Raw genomic sequence first — 15,816 nt, 5'->3', positions numbered from 1 at the left:
CCTGACTTTACAAGTTCATGAGAATGGCCAGTTGCAGCCACTACAGTCATTACTTCCCAGTCTGAAAGTACCTTTTATTCAGGCTGTATGTGGATGCCAGTCTCATTTAGAAGTTATCACTGACAAATAAATTGTAAATTAGGTGCATATATACAGTATAATTTCTGTGTGCTATCATTGGTTCAGCATAAAGCACAGTACTAACAACCTGATATGATGTTTTTAGTTTTAATTATAAAGGTAGATGCTTTTACAAACCCAGTGTGCTGTTTAGTCAGGAGCAAAGTCCAGTCGATACACACAAAAATGTGGCAAGCACTAGCAAATGAACTAAATCAGCTATATATGAAGTTCATTTACATGTGCACCTTTCAGGTTTTCCCTTCCTGGACTTTTCTTTGGCCTACATTATATTAATAATGAATGATATTATAAAAGTTGGCCAAACTGATGACTCCAGCCCAGAGCAGCAGGATCTTAAGATTACAGACCCTCGCCTGCCATGTCCGGGGCTTAGGTTGTTTATGTACAGTATGTTTGAGCAGAAATAAAGAACAAATAGTCATACATTAACCAAAATGATGTTGCATGCCCTCATGTCATAAAAAGAACTTCTCTTAAAAGATCAGCAAGCGATTCACCCATATTCAAAGTCTTTTTCCCGTGTGAAAAGCAGCAGCAACAAGAGGAGCTTGTCATATGAACACATCACAGTTTGTTGTTCCTGTTTTAGACTTAAGCTGAAGCATTTGGTCTACTTACATTTACTCCTCAGTAGTGGTGTTTGCCCCATAAGGCCTTTAAAGGCATGTTTAATGCAGAGCTGTTTAGTGTTAGATTTCTTCACAGACACAGTGAAGAGAAGGTGTGGTGACCTTTATACACTTCCAATGTTCCTCCTGTACATAGATTTCTTTTTCTAAGACAGGCTTGCAGTGAGATTATATAGCACGGACTTAAAATTGGAGACATAAAACATACAACGGGTAAATACTTTACTGCCCTCTCTTTGTGCTAACTCCTTCCTGCTCCCGGGCTTACATTACTAGCTGGTCCTAAACAAAGAAAACATTCTGCTCCAGAGGTGAATTTCTTCATTTGCGCTGTTCCATTAATTTCTATCGTGCTGTTAGTGTGTTTGAGGTCATTAGCCAAGTGTTTATGGTCTCTTTCCTCCCTGTGCCCCCTTGTCTCCCCTGCCCCCCCCCCCCCCCGCCACTCCCTCCCTCCATTCTGTAGGTCCCTTCTATTCCACCCACCAATATGGACCCATCCCTCTGAGTCCTCCAAATCTCTCTTGGCCGGGGAGCAGTGGGGGTGGGCGCTCACTCCTTCCCTGTAATGAACTCCACAGGGACCGCTGTTCAGTTTCATCACAGCAAAAATTGCTCCCATGGAGCCCTAAACACAGTGAAAACAAACAAAAGTAAATATCTGGAATTAATACACGAGTTGTTTGGTGCTTCCCAGCGTCTGTGGCCCCACCCTCACGGACTCCTTTTGCTTATAGAGATATTTATATATTGCTAGAAACTGGCTCTGCATTTAGAGTGTAATGATAAAAGTGTTTTTTGAAAAAAAAAAAAAAAAAGTTAGGCAGCATGAAGTTTGTGTTGTTTTCCCATACATCCCAAATCCATGCATCCCTAAGTCCATCTTGTGGTGAAAACTCTTCACTGCAGTTCTCTTCCCCTGCTGAGCACTTCTAAATAATAGAAACCGGCTCTGTACCAGAGAAGAGATTTGTTAAATCTATTCTCTAATCATCTGACCAAAAAAGCTCATGCAGGAAGATAATTAAAGAGCTAAAATCAATATATTGTATCTGAAAGTACCTAAGAGAAGATTTTAACAACTGCTCCAAAACAGTTTTGGCTTTATTAGTGTTGAGCTAAAGTGTAAACAAGTGAGTCCCAGTGTTTTGGTAAATGGTCTTTTTTTACTTTTCTGCACATTGATGTGCACTCCAGGCACTTTACTCTGCACCCCATTCACCTATTCACACACTGGTGACGTCACTGGGAGCAACTAGGGGTTCAGTGAGCCGGGGATCGAACCACCAACCCTCCAGTTAAGAGAGGTGACCTGCTCAATCTCCTGAGCCACAGCTGCCCCTTAAATGCTTTTCTTTTCTTCTTCTGTCAGACTTTTGTAACCTTATGTTATTTTCCAAGTTTAAATGAGTGATTGTGTGACTGCAAAGACCTAATTAAAAATCCAAAAGTGTAACCAAAGTCTGCTGCTGTCAGTTTGCAAGCAGTCACACTTTAGAGTACTGAGAACAGGAACACAGAAAATGAGGAAATACTAAATTCATTCTTTAAATAGGATCTGAGCTGAAGGTCATTATAATTATAAGGCGCTTTATAAGCATGGTGTATGTGTAGATTAAAGAAAGACAGCTAGATACTCTCCCAGCTCCTCACTTTCCCAGGTGATCTCTGAATGTTCTGAGGCATAAAAATGGGGCCATTCCAGAGGACACTGACTTGGATATTTTTTTCTTTTTGTTTGTTTGTTTTGCTTTTAGAAGCCTGGAATATCAATATTTTTTGCACATTTGAAATAGCTTGTGGCGCATGCTTGGCAATGGCAGCCTGAGCTTCAAACATATTAGTTTGCTGGGAGAGAAGACTCACCAGGGACGGTTTCCAAACACAAGCGGGAGCAGCAGCACAGTCCTGTTCATCATTTGAAAGCTGCTATTGTTTGAACTTGAGTAACTTTAAACAGGTTAAACTCATATTTAGAATGAAACGGTTGTCTTGCAGGCCTGCATGGTTTTCAGGTTAGAATATTTGTCAGCGACCGCTCTCTAGGGAAAATGTTGTGAGGTTCAGGTAAAGAAAGACGGTCCCTGCAGTCATTTATCAGTTGGAAGCCACACTCAGCAGGCCGCAACCGGCGTCACTCATCAGCACTGTTCCTGACACACTTACATATGTGAAGGCAGGCGCACACAGTAAACACCACACATAATAAGCATGTGTACGCAATGAGTGACTCTTGCTCTGCATGTCCTTAATCTGCAACCACCAGGCCGGCACAGAGGGGGCACAGTAAAGTACAAGCAGCCTGCAGCGAGCTGAGCCAAAATAATAAGCCAAGTGGCTCGCTAAACCCATCAGGGGCTCTTAAAAGACACGCACTGCTTCTTTCTCGTCCATCCAGCGGCTCTACAAGAGGTTTGTAAAATGCCGCCCCACAAAACTAAACTTGGAAGCATCGGTCCAGCCTTCCGGAACTAACGCTTTCACCTACTGTAAACCATTAGAAGCAAATGCTGTCTTAAACATGTTCAAAAGAAACCTGATCCTCAGAGAGAGGCTTTACAGGTGGCTGAGGGTAAACGGTCCAGCCCAGCACACACACACACACACACACACACACACACACACTACTGCGGGTTTTTACTTCCTCTGTGAGAGTTAAGTCACCACACCACCCCTCTTGGTGTTGACCAGACTACAGTCTGTAAATAGAAAAACATGTCATGGTCTCTTTCCTCTTTCCTTTGGCCTAAGTGAGTGTGTGTCTGTGTACGGCTATGTGGGCACCTGTGCTCACGCAGTGTGATGTTTCCAACACAATATGACAATTACATAAATAGAAGACAAATGTCCTTAAAAATATAATTTTATCTAGCTTTATATTAGTTAATTAGCTTGAGTTCTCTAAAGAAAAAAGTATCACTGCATTGTTAACAGCCCTCAGCTCCCAGTAATTACAATAAAATCCATTTGCGCTTTAAATTAATTAATGCATTAAAGTGGTGCAGGAGGAATTAACTTTCTAATTTGATCATATAAACATTTACAAAACAATTAATAACCTCCTGACAACATGCTGACTTAAAACCAGGTTTTATATTTGTTTGACCACTGTTTCAGTCAAACTTTAGCATCTTTTTTGTGATAAACATCAGGCGTGTTTTATGACCTTTTAAGTCTCCTATTTGAACCATATGCCAGACTTCCGAAAAGATTTCCCTCACTGTCACAAGCACATGTGCTCAGCTCTAGTAAAACAAGCACTCTGGCCATAAACTTGCCAACGCGCTGTCCCCAAATAGCCACATCTGTCAGCTCGACTTAAACAGGCCCTAAAGAATTGCATTTAAAGATGAAGGGACCTCGCCGGCTGCACAGAGACTCAATCAGAGGAAAATCTTATCTCTTCCATGAAATAAAACAAAGCAGACATCATGAGAAATGTTCATGTACTCCGTGAGAGAAGGAAAACAATTAGTTTGGTGTTTGAAACTAAGGATTTTTATTTTATTACCTGGGTCTTTAGCTTATATCAGTCTGAATCATATTTTAACTGTTACACTCATGCAACATTTCGTAATACTGCAAATATTTTCTCTGGTACTAGGACTGGCTCGTTTTTATTATCAGCAAAGTTAAATTTGAACCATCACACACTTGCAGATTAGTTGCATTTCTGCATTTCACCTCATAACAGTAAAGCCTGGGACAATAAAACTGGTTTCTGGGCACAAAGTTAGGTTGTGCAGTTTGTACTGAGTGATTCAGACATGGAAGTGAGAAAAAGCCTTGTTTAAATGTGGTGTAAGAGGAAGAGATGGGTTGTTGGTGAAAGAGGAAGAGATAGGTTGTTGAATGTGGTCATGCTATGTTTCCTTGTTCCTATGGCCCTTTCTGAGCTGCAGCCATCCCCTCCACCTCCTGTTCCCTACCTCCCTGCCTGTAACTCCTCTGAAATTATGGAAACAAAATGTCCTCCTAACACTCAGGTTTAAAGGTTGCTGAGGAGGGAGGGGAGGGTGGATGAAAGAGCACACAGGGAGTCAGGGTAGCTGTCAGCTTCCCCGGTTAAGTTTTAGATGTCAACTTTCAGAAGGAGCTTAAAAATGAAACTTTAGACAAGGCATTGTCTGGCAAAAAAACGGTAGTCAATGCAATACTATACTATAGCTGCACCTGAAAGACAGGCGAGGAGCCAGACACCTTTTCATAGTTAAAAAAAAAAGGTGGATAAAAAACTTGGATCGCTGTGAAATGCCGTCTGTTCTGGATATAATCAATAGCTAAAGAAGAATCCAGTTCAGGGTTGTCTCTCATATTTCAATCCCTGCTCCTGTGTGATCAATAAAAGTGAGCTGAAATCAAAGCGAGCCCTCTTTACTATTGTCTATTCAACGTTAGCAGACAAAGACTGAGGAGCCTTTGATCGCCCTGTCTGCAGGGCCCACAGCTAAACGCAGACCCCATCCTCCCACTCCCACCCACCACCTCCAGGTGAGCAGCGTGCACGTCTGTGTGTGTAAGATAACCAGAATGTTTTCCACACACACACACACAAACAAAAGCACTTTTTATAGGAGTCCCAGGGAGAGGATCTGTAAGGTTGTGTTGTCAGCTGGCAGGTCATCATACGAGCTGCTGGCCGCTGTCTTACACTGTCTTACACTGTCTTACACTGTTACCGCTGTGTTGTGTTGTACTTGTTGTACTCACCTGACTTTTCTGGGTGGTTTTCTTCTGCTGTTCCAGTATTTGTTGCGTTAAGTTATGCTTTACTGTAGTCGGTGAAGAGTTGTGTGCTCTCCTTTGTCTTGTCCTCTTGGGATTCTGTTATGTTCTGTCCTCCTCTGTTTGGCCTCCCAGCTCCTGCCATGTCCTCTTTCTTTTTAACCTCTTCTGTCCTTTTTGGGTTTGTCTAGTTTTGTCCTTTTCCACCACCATCTATTCTGTCCCCTTGTTTCTGTCTTATCATCTTCCATCTCTCTATCCTGCTACAATATGCTCCCCCCAGTTTTGTTCTTTTCTGTCTTTTGTCATGTCTGTTGGATTTTTCTTATTTTGTCCTTTCCTGTCTTGTTTACCACCTTGTTGTAGTCTTAAATGCTTTCCTGTTGTCCTCTTCTTATGCTTGTCTTTTTCTCTTCTACCCCATTCTGATTTATTCAGGTGTTTTCTTTCCTCTTTTGATTTAACCTCTTCTATCATGTTGTCCTCTCCTGGCTTGTTTTCTTGTGTCCTGCTCTGTCCCATGCTGTTCTCTTCTTCCCTCTTACCTGTCCTCTTTTGATTTGTCTTGTCTGTTTTGTTATATTTTGTTTTGATATATTTTCTTTTCCTTCCCATCTCGTTCTGGTTTGTTACTCTCTCCCTTTCACTTTGCATTTGTCTGTAGCATCGTCCTGTTTTGTTAGGTTTGTCCAATCCTGACTTCTTATCTCCTGTCGTTTTGTCACCTTGTTCCTGTTACGTTCTCTGTCATTTTGTTTTGTCCTTTACTGCTTTGTCTTCTTCTGTCCTGTCTTTGCCCCTTGGGTTTTGTTCTGATCTGTTCTTTTTGGATTTGTCTTTTTTCATTCTGCCTCATCCTCTTTTGTTTAGTTCTTGTCATGTCTGCTTCAGTTTTGTCTTCTATAACTGTGTGTTCTTTCATTTTCTTGTCCTTTATCATCTGCTCTCTTGTCCACCTGTTTTATCTCGTTGTCCTTGTCGCACCCCCTTCTGTCCTCTTCTTTTCAGGTGTGTTTTCTTTTCTGAACTTCTTATATTTTATTGTTTATCCTTATCTTTTATTGCCTCCTTGTTTTCCTCATGTCCTCTTGGGTTGTCCTTTGCTTTTGTGTTTTGGCTTTCTTTTGTCCTTCTGTTTTGCCTCCTTGTCCTTGTCAGATTGTGTAGAGTTTTATTCCCTGATGTCCTTTCTTTAGATTTACTTTAGCTCTGTTGTGTTCTCTTCTGATTCTGATTCCTGTTCTGTCGCTCTGCTGTTCTCCTCAGTTTTGTCCTTGTCTTTTTCTTCTCCTGTTTTCTTTTGTTCTGACCTTCTCTGAATTGTCTCCTTCTGTCTTGACTTGTCCTCTTCCATCTTTTTCCTTCTTGTCCTCTTCACCACTCTCCTGTGTTGTGGGTTCTCTGATAGCTCAGCGTAGGCACCAAAGCAGCAGGACCCTTCGACTCGCAACATGCACCTTGTTTACGAGCCCTAAAAGACAGACAGCCCTGCTGGAGCCTCCTGTGTCAGAGGAGGGGAGCAGAGGAGCACAAACACTGAAAAACACAAACACAGTCTTATGATGACAGCCCACATGAACACACCCAAGATGATTATTATATCAGTGCACACAGGTGCAGATTAAAACTGGTGTTCTCTCCATCTGGCCACATGAGTGCATCCCCACAGAGTGATGGGATGTGTTGGCACAAACACACTCTGGCTGATTAAAACCCCACTGACTATGTTCATTTAGAGGTGAGGTGCAGGGGAAGTGTCAGTGCTGGGAAAGGTACACATCTTTCACTAATATAATACAAGTGTGAAAATACTCCATTAGTAGTACAGTAAAAGTGCAAAAGTATTATCAGGGTCATTGTACTTTCTTGGACCTCGAACAGTTATTTAAATACATATGAAAAGTCTTGAGGAGAAATTTCTATTTGGTGGAACACGTGAGGGCCCCCATCCAGACTTCTTTTTGTAAGAGGTCACAAAGCAAAATGATTGGGAACCACCAGTTCAGTCTCAAATAATGTATTTTATAAGCTTGTCATATGTTTTATGTAAAATCTTACTCTGAAAAGAAACTGGTAAAGTAACTGGTCAAAGGTGGTAAGAAATATCTCTCTCCCAACTGTAGCGCAGTACTAGAAGTATAAAGTACTATAAAATGGACATACTCATTACTTGAGTGAATGTACTCTCAGTTTTCGCCACAGCTTTTTGTGTATCCAGATGAATTTTACATGCTTGTATACTGTTGCACTGCAAAAGACATGACATACTTTAACTCAAAACTCCTAACACCCCGTCTCTGCCTTGTCACTGTGACCAAAAAAACACTCTCCATCTTCTCACCTCTCTTTTTTTCACCAGTCTGACTGATTGTTTGCTTTCTAATTGTTTGCTTCTTGGTCTGTAAACATGCTCATCTGCCACCTTTCTGTGTGTACTTTCAGTACGCTTGTTAAATTCTCTGTCAGTGAGGAGCTGAGAACACGAATGGACAGAAAGCCAAACTAAAACCTGTGTACATTTCCATTAACAACCTGGTTTAGAGAAGGTGGAATCAAGTGTTGTTTTATTAAAGAAAGTCCTAAACAGACGTGTTTGGAAAGTCACGTCCACAAAGTGAGACGGGGCTGTTTTATTCATTATTTATGAAGTGAGTCACCAGGTCTAATAAAGACTGAGATGTTATTCAGACGCCTCAAAATTAATAGACGTCGTGAACTTTATAACATTTCTCTGCCGCGTTGCTGTGGAAGTCAGAGTAAATGTTGGGCGCAGAATGAGAATCATATGCATTTATTCAAGTGAACAAACATGAGGCTAGAAGTCTGTTTTGTGAATTTGTTTAAAGGCCAATATTAGCATATAGGGACAGGCAGAGTCCTGACTTCCAGTCAAACCCCCCCCTAGGTTCACACTGAGCTCTTCATTTCCAGTCAATCACCCTACACCTCTGAAATGAACCGAAGAAGAAGGGGACCTTTAAAACCCGGGTCAAAGGTTGTAACCTTTCAGCCACAAGTTCTTCCTATGTTGTGGAAAAGGAGGAGCCTTTGTGAGAAGGGGAAATAAGATAAAGTTCTCAGACAGAGCAAGTTTTCCTCTCTCTATACGCCTAACCTTTAAGCCAAGTGCCCCCCTGTGACTCTGGATTCCTGATTAGTTTACAGTATACTCCCAAATCAGCATAATAAAGTGTGTGATGAGGCTGGTGAGATCTAACAGTCTGCTCTTGTTTACCCCGCCGCAGCACCAGCTCCTTCTCTGCATGTGTGTGTGTCTGACCCCGAGGCACCGAGTCACTTGATGCGTCTTGCATCTCTCTCTAACACACATTTACACGCGCACACCCATACCCCCCACCACCACAGTCACTGGTAGAAATCCTCGTTGTGTTGCCGGATCTCAGTGGAGGCCAGGAATTCACATCCCCTTTAGGCTAGTCCTGGGGTGCATTTTCTCCACACACACAGAAACAAACACAAGCCCATAAATACATGCACGTGCACATACACACAGACACACACTGTATCTTAATGAGAGAAGGAGATGGTGCTATGAAGGCGACAGCAGAATGAAACCTACTCACCAAGGACTGACCTATGGTTCAGGGGCGGCAGCATCTCGGCGGGGAGCTCCTCTCCCAGCACTGATCAGAGGGTTGCAACGCCGAGGCTGCTCACACTGACGGCGCTGGAAAAACCAACTGATTAAACGCCACTGTCGCCTGAGCTCAGCTGGTATATGGAAAGAAAGCTTCCTTCCTTTTATATTTTTTCACTCACTGTTTGTTTGTCAGTCTCCTTTGTTTTCTTTGTCCTCTGCCGAGACAGCGGTGCCGGTGGATTGGAGCTGTGAGCGTGAGGGATTTGTGCGTAATTAGCTGAAACACTCACCCAAGCAAAACAAAAAGTTAAATTTTAAACTTTTTGAACTATACTCCTTTTTAACGGTATTTCACTGACACTCTGCCTCACTTCGAAGATCAAAACCTTGCTTCATGGTAGATATATATTTTATGTGAGTCTTTGGAGTACGTGGACAGCAAAACAGAGCTGCCAACTTGCAAGCCCCATTAACAAGTTGTGCAAACTTAAAATTTTGCAAAGTGTGTGTATGAAAAAAGTAATGGCTATGAGGCTATTCTGGGATGGAATGTTAACATAGTGATGGACAGAGTAATTGGATTCACTAACCACTGTTTTAAAATTGATTAATCCCACCCTTTTCATTATTCATTTTACTGTAAAGCAATATTGACTGTTTAACAGAGAAGCTTGGTGACTCCACTGAAAATGTGTTCAGACATGCTGGATTTGTGCAGAGTCTGGGCCACGTGCAGCTGACAGGGATATTATTTCACTTAATTAGGTTTCAAAAGTCAATTTGCCAATCAATATTTTAAGAAAAAAAACATATTACTTGAAAAGTACTGAATTAACTGGAGGTTCCAGCAGCTGTCTGGTGAAATTGACCAGTTTATAATGAAAAAAGCTAAATGGCCTGTAAATACGTGAGAGAAGAGGGATGAGAAACTGCCCTTCATGGACACAGAATATGATAATGCTCTGGATCAGAGGTTGAGGGCGGCCTGGTCTGGCCAGCCCTCCACACCTCTCCAACAGTAGCCAATTCACAGCTCTCTGGGCCACTGAGAGCCATATAAGGTGTGGATGTAACACTGTTGAATGTGGAGACATTCTGGCACAAATGCAGGGTTAGAAGACTCTGCCCATTATCTGTGCCCTCTGGCCTGTTTGGGCAAGTCATCCAAGGATGGGCAGTGACTCTGCCAGCCTGGGGCTAGACTTTTCTGACTGCCAGACCCCTCGTGCCACATGTACAGTGTCAGAAAGCCTCTTTTGGTTGGTCACATTCTCAGCAAAGTAGTGTAATAGAGTGCAAAATAATTTAGCCTTATGTGTAATATAACATCAAATTAAATCTTTATTATCAACTCATTTCTACATGTGTAGAAATGTGTTTTGAGGCCAGTGTTCAGTCAGCTGCCCTCCACCCTACTACACTTTACAGTAGCTCTTGCCCTTGACTGCCAAAGTTTGGCTGTGGGCTTCTCTGGCCAGATTTGAGAGCTCATGGAAGGGCTGGAAGAAAGACAGAACCAGGGCAAACAAAGGAGCAAGCTCACTGCAATGCCCTTGAATGACAGAGAGATGCTCTAACAGACAGACAGTAGCCACCTTGCACACACAGCCAAGTCAATTTTTCATTCATCTTCCCCAGTTTTGTCTGCCTTTTTTTTTTATTATTAATTTTAAAGTTAGCCCCTGTCATTTCAGAGTCACTGTCCACCCTTTGCCCCTGCAGTGACAGCCAGGAGAGAAGTGAATATCTCTAGGCAAGAGAAACTGAGTATTATCTCATCTGGGCCCACTGGCAGCAGAAGGAAGGAATGGAAGAGTAAGGAAGGAAAAAGGAAGGTAAAAAAAGAGCACCCGAACAGGGGCAGCCTCAGTACAGTGAAGCGGTGGCTTGCAGCACAATGGATGGTTCTCTTTCTGTTTTTCAGCTCCATTAATATCAGAGCTCTAGCCTGCATATTTCCTCATTCATTATTCATAAATCGGCCATGGAAGAGAGTCAGCGGGGAGGAAGGTGGGAAAGCAAAGGCCAGAGATAGTTCCAATCAGTCCTGGTTTAAATGACACTGAGTGACAGAGCCTGGGGTTTTATGGCTTGCTGTTCAAATGAGATACAGCACCGTGGTAAAAGGTCCATGTTGGCCCACAGTTAATGACCAGCAGGATGTATTAGAGGCTGCACCACTCATAAAGCTAGCTACCACACTGGGTAGCAAATTTGTTCAGACTAACTTAGCATGTTTCTGCACAAAAGCACTGTGTGAACACTACCATATTATGTGAGTATCTGCGCCTGACCTGAGCTAAAGAGCAATTTAGGGAGACTTTTTGAAGGCTTGCCAAACACATCTATGACTGTTAGCTAAAAACTGTATCATGCTACTATACTTTAAGTCCAGTAAAAAGGCTAAAACCAACAATAAATTAATCCTAATGCAATTAGAAAATTTTTATTCCTGCATTTCATTAAGCTCATTTGTTGCTCAAAATCATTTAAAAACACATCAGTGAGCCACACTCACTGACCATTTATAAAAGAAGGACAAATCTTTCTGGTCTGGTTGCCGACATGGTGTTAGTGCTTCACTCCACCTGCTACAGCTAATCTAAGAATGTGCAAATAGCTGGGCCAGGCAGAATGAAGCTGGCCACCAGGAGCAGGACCCTCCCTCCTGTCACTCAAAGTGGCCACGCCCTTAATTGTGCATAACTTTTAGCCTCAATATAATTTAAACAGGTGAAATATAAAAAAAAATCAGCCGTCATGAAAGATGAAGTTAGCTAAAGAGACCAAAACCATTTTTGTAGGCTGCAAACATGTTTATTTCTGCTGTAAAGTTGGCCGTTTTAACATGGGAGTCTCTGGGGACTGACTCACTTTTGGAGCAAGCCTCAAGTGGCCACTTGAGAAACTGCAGGCGTTACCACTTCCGCACTGACTTCAGTTCCTCGGAGGTTGCTGCTTGGCCACACTGTTGCACTAGATGCCATTGTCCTTCCTTATGATAAACATTGGACCTGTAGTTTATTCTGAGTTAGTTCCAGATACTATACATCTTGCTGCTGCCACAAATACTCACTAGAGCACCAATTGTGTATCTGTCTGCAGCTGAAAATAGCCCCCAATAAATACACTGTTTACCCTTGTTCGAGTAACATTTGCTAAAAGCAACAGTGCCCAGCTGAGTTCAGAAGTCATTCAGCCTTTATAAAAGTTCAAATTTTTAAAGATTTCTTTTCAGTAGTAGCACATGGAGCTTAGAGCCACCAACAAGGTAGAAATGTCATGTCATGTCAAGTATTAAGAGACAAACCTTCACATTGTCAGTTTTGTCTTTTTTGGGGGGATTTGCTGATAATGACAACCAAGTGGCTCATCAGTACGAACCACTCTATCAGCATTCATGTTGATCTATAAGACATACTAACATTACCTGCATCATTAGCACAACCTGTAAAAAAGGTATTACTTCATTCTTTGGGAGCAGCTCTAGCCAAGTGAATCACTCAGCTGTGTCTCAGTATTAAGGAGTAACAGTTTCTTGAGATTATGTATTTTGTACATTCAACATTTATATAATTCCTTTTTGCCTCCGTGTGCTTAAACAGTCTTGAACTGAAACTGGTGCTTAGTCAGATCAGTGAAACCACTGTCCCGCAGGCACTGATGTCACTTTAAAAACACACCTACCAGAATCATTGTTGAGAGATTAGTGAACAAAAATGAAAACAAGCCTTCGATGAATATGTTACAGTAAAAAGGAATTTTTAAGCAGAATGTATAGTAAGCATTTTTTAGAAGACTCAAAAATATTTTATCATCTCATGGGGCATCTGGTGAGTATGCCTTCACTGTGTGTGTGTGTGTGTGTGTGTGTATGTATGTGTTTTCCTGAAGTCTCAGAAATGGTAATGCCCTTAACCCCAATGCAGGGGATACGTAACAGTTGGTACTGACTTTGTGAACGTTTACCATTGAGGATTCAGACTATTCAATTCTATTTCAACTGAGGGCTGCAGACAGAAAGGGAGGAAGTCCCTAGGTTCCATGTTGTTCATACACACTCACATACACAAGCACTTAGCTGCACACACATTCATACAAGCATGTGTTATTCTCCAGTGATATCGACTCAATCTGACTCTAACCCCTCTCTGCTGGAACCGTGCAGAGACAAACGCTCACAACATAACAAAGGCTGTGTGTGTGTGTGTGTGTGTGTGTGTGTGTGTGTCTGTGTGCACCTGTACTGTATGTGTGTACATTTTAAATTGTTGTTTCAAACATGTAGCTGTTTGAATAGCCACCGCGCAAGGGAGTAATGTGCCACTTCAATCAATGCAAATCAAAATAAAAGTATAATTTGTTTTTACGCACTTCCATCATCATTTTGGAACCTTGAAAGTCATTTAGTCCTTGAAGGAATATTTCAGCATTTTTGGAAATACAGTACGCTTAACACACATATCTGTTAAATATGAAGCTATGGCCAGCAGTCGGTTTGTTTAGCTTAGCATAGCAAGATAAACCTTTGTCACAGCGGTCATCCTGAGTTCCATTAAGTGCCCCACTAAACTATACCACTCAGCAAGCAAGAAATGGCATGCACCCATTGTGAGTGACAACAGTTACACCTGGCCTTTTCCTACTATGGCATGTCAGAGTGTCTGTTGTGAAAAAGATCTACTGGGTCTCTCAAACAGTAACTGGTTTCTTGGCCTTTGTCTTAGATTTGGAGTTGGATTCTCCATTGGCTGTCTGGTCCTGACTCAGAAGAAGTAAAACATATAAAACCTTGGGAAATGACAAATGTTTACATTTCTGTTTTTGGTATTGTTGGGCAGACACTAACTACACTATCTACACTAACTGTTTCCAGTCTTCAGTTTAAGACACTGACAGTAAAAAAGACGGACAGCTCGGCAGCTCCCAGAAGTGAAGTCACCAGGAGTTTATTGCCCCCTGGTGGCTAGTTGAAGTATAAGTCATAAATCCCACCCCCATGTTAGTGAGGGGGACAGGAGCCAAAATGAAAACTCAAAGCACAAATCAAATACGTTATTCCCAGAGGTGATTTCTGTCATATTTATAGATATTATCATGCTGATTTATGTACAAGTGGTCATTTTTCTGTTAAGTTGTTTGATGATGTAAAAAGGGATGTATTCCGGATTATTTGACAGCTTTGATTGGCAGTCTGCTACGTCACTCAACTACTCAGTCACTACAGCGCTGAATCGGGTTCCAAAATGCCAAGATATCAATCGCCATATTGACGATATTTTTCCTTTGATTCTGCATATCTGAGGGAAGTGGTGATGCGTTGTATATATTTATATATAGTCAATGATCTAAGATAAGCTAACCAGCTGTGGCCTTACATTAAACACACGTGTCAAACGGATGTATTTCTTTGGCTAATTTCACTATGAAGTTATATGAATTGTTACTCTATAAATGCTTTCTTCGCCATTCTTTATTTTTTTTTGCTCCCCTCACTTCTCTGAGTGGACTCTGTACTTTTCTGTCTTTGACCATTTTTCAGCCTCTGGCCTGTTCTTGAATGACACCCATGCTCTCTGAGGATTGATTCCACGCAGCCACATCTTACAAGGACAACCCCCTTCTACCCATTCACATCATTTATACATGTGAACATTAGGACTTGTCACAGCCCCTCAGTCAACCCTTTATCAGTCCAGGCCATAGATTCTCATTAAACCTGTGACTCCCTAGTCCCTGACACTCTGGCCATCACATGTCCACTCTACCATCTCTCCACCAATGACCATTTTTCCAATCCAACCAGACAGACAGTAGTGCAGCGACTGTGCTATTGTTTGCCTGTCAGAGTGCTAGTGTGGCATTTGTGCACTGCTATCATATCATTCAGGCTTTTAAGCTGCTGTGAGTATACACAAAAAGATACCTCAAATTCCACAATTAGTCTGCCATCCCATCCCAAGCCTAAAAATCACATTGTATGTGCATCCATGTGTCTGCTTACTGTAACTGTAGCACAAACTTGAGGGGATGACAGGCTAATCAGTTTAACCAGTGGTCAAACATGGTCAGGAGATAGGCAGCGCTGTGTGGTCGCTAGATAAGAGGCGATACTCCTCGAAGGCCGGGCTAGCTGCTCATTAGTGCTGGGTCACTGAACTGCCGTCCAGATTTCTAAATGGCCACTCAAAGCCCAGAACTGGATTTGTGTGCGTGATACTGCCATCTCTCTGGACTTTCTCACTGAGAGGGCTCACTGTTTACTGCAGTTAGCCACATCCCTTCAGCACTTCTTCACAGGGGGGAAATGTTTAATAGGAATGTTTGTATACCTGTGGTGCTGCTGACTGAGATTAGAGTTGAACTGAGTTTTTTTACCTTATGCCGAGGAGGTACACACACGCTCCTCAGGGGCTTTGTTGTAATATTGAAGGAGGTAAATATCAATGGCATACAGTATTTAGTAGGCCTGAATACAGGAGTCTTCCACACTCTTCCATCCCCTTGACCCTGTGTGTCTCTTGTTCTGTAAACACACACACACTTATCTCCTGCCTCTGACCCCCACAACAGAGAGGCAGTGAGGTCTGTACTGAGCTGCCGCTGGATTGACTGGCAGATCATGTGTCCGCAGAGAGACAGGGCCAGTGAATGTATATGTGTGTGTGTGTGTGTGTGTGTGTGTGTGTGTGTGTGTGTTATAGAGGCCCAGTCTGG

This window comes from Monopterus albus, unplaced genomic scaffold (assembly GCF_001952655.1).
Source record: "Monopterus albus unplaced genomic scaffold, M_albus_1.0 scaffold58.1, whole genome shotgun sequence".
Taxonomy (NCBI): Eukaryota; Metazoa; Chordata; class Actinopteri; order Synbranchiformes; family Synbranchidae; genus Monopterus; species Monopterus albus.
The sequence above is the reverse complement of the archived record's forward strand: the minus strand, read 5'-3'. Positions refer to the sequence as shown.